Raw genomic sequence first — 6,000 nt, 5'->3', positions numbered from 1 at the left:
ATGAGGTATTCATCAATTTACCCCTTGAAATTGTAAGGATTGGCCAATTTCCTCCTTCATCTTTCATAATTAGTCAATTTGCACTCTATTGTTAATTTTTAAAATTTTTCATCTATTTTTCCTTTGTAGGTATCTGTAAGACTGCCTTTAAAGGGCAAAAAAGTCATTTTCTCTACACATTCTATCTTCTTCCTTTTCTCAGAACTTTCTCTTGCCATTCCCTTTCTTCAAGCCATGACTACCGGCAACGCCTCCCTCCTCCGCAGTTTGTAGCCCAGTCCATTTGATTTGTTGCTTTTGCAGTTTGCAGCTGCCCACACCCCCTCGCCTCCTCCCTCGACCTTGTCTACCTCTGTTAAGGTGTAGGGAAACCTACTTAATGGAAAATGACAGTAAGGTGCAAATTGAAAAAATGATAGTAGGGTGCAAATTGACTTTTTTTGCCCTTCAAAGGCAATTATGTGGATATCTACTTAATGGAAGAATAGATGGAAAAGTAAAAAAAATTAACAATAGGGTGCAAATTGACTAATTATGAGAGTTGAGGGGGAAAATTGTCCAAAATTAAAGTTGAGGGGGAAAATTGGCCAATGATCACAAATTCAAGGGGTAAATTGATGAATAGCTCTTGAACAATTGATGCTGAAGAAAACGTGTGGACTGCTTTGTTGTTTTTTTAAAATTTTTTTTTGGTGAGATGGCGACTTTTTTCTTTTGGTTGAAGTTTGAAGTCTAAAGATGGGTGACTAAGAATTAAGTATTTGAAACAAATACAAGTTTGGCATGTGGACCCTTTTTTTTTTTTTTCACATTTGGTTTTGCAACCAAACAAAAGGGGAATATAAACATTTTTTTTGTTCACATTTTGTATCATATCAAATTGTTCATTTCACAATTTGGAACTTAGCAAGTAAATTGTGAGTTAGAAATGATTTTCTTGCACTAATTTTTCTTATTTTTGCACACTTTTGTATATTTTTATTCATCAATTTTTGTTTGAGTTATTTAATATAAATAAACAGATGTACGTAATGAGAGAAAATATATGCGTTGAAATCATATTTTGTTTTATAATAATTTGGTTTATCATTATCTCTTAATATTATTCATTGTTCTATGTTTTCTAGAAATTGATGACTATTCATAGCTATTCAAAACAAAGACTTGAATAATGACCACAAGAAGTCGCTAAAGCATGTCGTTCCTCTTCTTTGCATTCAAATTAAAAAATTTCTTTTCGAAATTTAAATAAAAGGAAAACTAATGAAAATAGTTTGAAAATTTTGAATTTTAACGATAAGGATAAAATAAAAGTAAAATGAATAGTATCAGGATTGATTTTTTAATGTTAAAATGTAATTTTTTTGTTAAAGTGAACAGTATCGCGAATTTTTTGTTAAAATTTTGCTTAAATGATCTTTATCGATTGAGGGGATTTAACAAAGAAAAAGTTGAGAGTATGGCTATTAGCGCGTAAAACACGTGAATGTAAATGAAAGTGGGGCTGGATCTGGGACCAAAACTGACCGACCATCCAGTGTGAAAAGGAAAAGCATGAGTTCGGTTCGGTCGGGTTGCACACTTGCCTACCCAGTGTCTTCATCACCTTCTTTGAACCTACTTCATAAGATTAAGCGCGACAAAGTGAAAGAAACTTCCTCACAGCCGCGTGTGGTCCCCACACTGGCGCGTCTGCTCTTATTACCGCCAAAATCTTTTTGTTTTTGTGTTTCACTTTTACAAACCCCTGTTCTAAACCACCCCTTAATATACTGGTGTGAAAGTTAAATTTGTGGTCAGAAGAGGTTGAAATGTCTTTATGAGTTGTTCTGATTTTTGGAATCAGTGGATAACCGTGGTTTGTCACCAGTTGTCTTCCTTTAAAAAAAAAAAACACCTTAATGTACCAAGAAGAAAACTTTGAATTCAAGCTCGATGCCATGAGGGTGGAATACAATTGATTTAAGTAGGGGTGGGCTCGAAAAATTGAAAACGAAAAAAAAGTGGTCACCGTGTTGGGACCAAAAAAATTAAACAAAAGAAAATATAATTGAATTTAAAAAAAATTAATCGAATCGGACCAAAAACTATTGGTTTGGTTTTCGTTTTAGAGGTTCAAAAAACAAACTGGACCAATGAAATATAAATTAATATTGTAATTTATTAAAGAATAAGATAGAGATTCATTTTTTGTGTCCAATTTCAAGTCAACAAAATCCTACAAAGATCAAATTTCTTACAAAGTAAAAAAAAAATCCAAAAGCCTAAAAAGCTCTAGCCTATCTTCCATTTTGTTTTTAAGGAAAACTAACGAAAAATCCAAAAACACTTTAATTTTAATGAAAAATGACAAATAAAGGTGTATTGAATAGTACTAGAGAAAGGTAAAAATGTGGTTTTTCGTTAAAAGTGAACAGTACCGGAAGTGTTCGTTAAAACTCCTTTTTTTTTTGTATCCCCTTCCCGTCTCTCCCATCTTCTTCCTCTGCAACTTTTATTCTCTCTTTTCTCCCATCTTATTCTTTGAAAAAAATTATAACGGCTAAAGAACCGTAACATTAAATAATATAGCCTTTGAATTCACATCCATTTTTCATAAGAAGCACTTGAATTTTAACTAAAACCATTTTCATAAGAGAGTTCCTTACAAAAACATAGTCAAATTTAGGAACCACTTTACATAAAAAAAAGGAGTAATTAGGTTTTCATCCTTATTTTTACTACTCTATTGATTAAAACCTTATTACTTTTCAATTTTTGATCAAGGTCCTTTGTATTAATAATATCATTAATTATTTCAATAATAAAATTGTGAACACGGAAAATTCCTGAAACGAAAGAGACAAGAACAACGTGCACAAACAAATATTTGTGTTTTTGATGATTTTGGGTTACAATCTCTCTCTATTTTGATCCTCTGATTCGATCTCCGTAAGGTGTTGATTTGTGGGATGTGCGATTGATCCAAGGGCCGTTGAGGCTTGATCTTGGATGAACGAGGATGAACGGATCTTCAAGGGCTTTTGGGCTTGATCTTGAAGAATGGTGATTGACGGATCTTCAAGGGCTTTTGGGCTTGATCTCGAAGAACAGTGATGAACGGATTTCCGAGGGCTTTTGGGCTTTGAACTCGAAGAACAGTGACGAACGGATCTTCGAGAGCTTTTGGGCTTGAACGGATCTTCGAGGGCTTTTGGGCTTGATCTCGAAGAACAGTGATGAACGATGAACGCTTTCTTCAAGGGCCGTCGGGGCTTGGGCTTGATGAACAGCGGATGAGCGGATTTGTTGGTGTTGTCGATCCAAAGGGGCCGTTGGGGCTTGATCCTTGAGGATGAACAGTTGATGAACGATGAACGCTTTCTTCAAGGGGCCGTTGAGGCTTGGGCTTGAAGGTGGATGATTGTTGATCCAAGGGCCGTCGGGCTTGATCTTGGAAGAACGATGAACGAAGAACGCTTTCTTGATTCTTCGGGAACCTGGATGCTTGAGAGCTTCGGAGTTTCAGAGCTTCAGAGCTTCAAGAGTTTTGCCTAATGATTTTTTTTTTGGTTCCCCTAAATGAATGAAATTGGGCTTGTATTTATAGAATTTTCCAAGGCCTAATTTTGAATATAATATTCCAGATGAAATAAGTCGTTTCTGTCAGGTGTTGACACGTGTCCTATTTAATGACTTTTCCAACTCATTTCAATTTTCGTTGAGTCACACGCTACGTGTAAAATTTATGTAATACATGAGCGTTGACACTTTGATTTATCGGTCAACATTTATTTACCGAAATTTCGATGTCTACAAAAATATTTTTTATTTATAAATATATTCATTTAATATTAAAAATGTTACAATTAGTATATTTATATTTATGGCTAAATTTTTTATCATATATTTTTATTTTTAGTTTGTACCCATTTTTAATTTGCAACCCTTTTTTAATTTGTACCAATTTTCCTTTCAATTTTAATTTGTACCCATATATTAATTTCTTTTTGTGCCCATATTTTTTAAAGTTTTATTTGTATTGTACCCATATTTTTTTATTTATTTGTACCCATTTTTATTTTTGCTAAATGTACCCATTTTGAAGAATGTACCCATGTTTTGATACAATAATTTTTTGGTTATTTTTTATGAATGTACCCATGTTTACACACACACACAATAGTATATTTATATTTTAATATTTTTAATCCCACAAATTATGTTTTTTATTTAAAATCTCATTAATATAAACAACTATAAATTTTAATTTTTAATTTAAAAAATATAGTAACGTACATAGAAATAAATTATCAATTAATTTTAGGGACTTGGATCAAAAATTGAAAACCAACAAAGTTTCAGTCAAAGATTGTTCATAATTAGGGACCGCATCCAAAATCTCCCTAAAAAAAATATGTCACTCAATTTAATCATATTATATGCCAGTGATGTAATCAACAAAATATAGAAGCAGGGAGTAGGATTCTCTACCCTTCTATTCCCATTTCCTTCCCTCTCCTCCTCTCACACATTGTTTTTTTGTCTTATTATCTCTATAAAAAAATCAATATAAAATGTTAACGTAACTTAACCGTGACCATTCAAATAGGAGGGGATAAAAGGGTAGAAATATTATGAGGGTTTAGGGTTAACGTGGCTTAACCGTGTCTTATTATTTCTATAAAAAAATCAATATAACAATGTAGAGTCATAAGTTGTTCTTGACTCGATAAATTAATCATACCAACTAGTTGGTTTCCGCTGTGGCGCCATCTTCCACTCATCATAAATCCTGCCTTGCACAACAAACGTATCATCATTCATCACCCATCGTTTCTGGACCACCCATCGTTTTTGGAACCACTTCTATTTTTAGAACGATATAAATGAGGGCTAATAATTTCATATTTTTCAGATAATAATTGCATCCCTATCGCGAAAACGATTCCTCCTAATAATATCTGTATATTTCCTTAAAAATAAATAAATACTAGTGATGGCTGAATACCTTCAAGTCGATTCTCGTTAGCAACAAAATACGAGACACCTGTCCAATTTAATTAATTAATAGCTGTCAACAAAAGAAGAGATTTTTCAGTGTAATCGTTATACAAGAGGTACGTCACGTGTTCTTATATAAATAATGGATTATGCGTGTTAAAATGTTAATAGTTTAAAAATTAAAATTTTCTATCGCTTACATCAAAATAAGTAATGTACTATTCGTGTTCTGGTCTCAACTAAAAATTTCTTTCAACAAAAGAAGGGATCTCCGTGTAACTTGGGGCTCACGTCATTTTCCATTCAGGCGGTGTCCGTGCCCCAGTCCTTTTCTATTTTTTATTGTTGTGGAAACCGTGCCCCAGCTCTTTAATCTTTCCATTTTCTCCATTTGTCCCCAAGCCCAAGGGGATATATCTCTACCTATTCACGGAATTCCCATTTTGCCCATGTCCTTATCAACATAATTGCTCAATCAAATAAGGTTTTCTGTCTTATGATTCAAAGTTTATAATAAAAAATATATATATATATTAGTAGTTTTAGCATATGAAACTAATGTGACTAATTGGTTGATAAAAGAGTTACGTCAATTTTAAAATTCAATTTTCTACATGTTATCAGCATAATTGACTCACAAGCTCTATTTTAAGATTCAATGCGCTTTTATTAACAATTGATTCTAAATATTTTCATTAAATGTGATTTCAGTCTTTTTAAAAACATTTTCAAATAAGTTATATAATTATTGTTCTCTAAGAGTCGAATCAGCATTGTGACTTGGGAACAAGGTTAGAATATTTCCAAGATGTACCAAACAAATACCAACTTGGAAAATAAAAAGTCCTTATTTTTCACAAATTTGAAACTTTCAGCAACAACCGACGAAGAAGCCAATTAGGAACCAAATTGTTACTAATGACAGGTATTTACGTTAATTAAGAAACAAAATCCAGCAGACAACAAATCACCATAAACAAGTTTAAGAACACAAACCTCATTACCATCCAAATACAA

The sequence above is a fragment of the Malus sylvestris genome, chromosome 1, assembly GCF_916048215.2.
Source record: "Malus sylvestris chromosome 1, drMalSylv7.2, whole genome shotgun sequence".
NCBI classification, from domain to species: domain Eukaryota; kingdom Viridiplantae; phylum Streptophyta; class Magnoliopsida; order Rosales; family Rosaceae; genus Malus; species Malus sylvestris.
Note: the sequence above shows the minus strand (reverse complement) of the source record.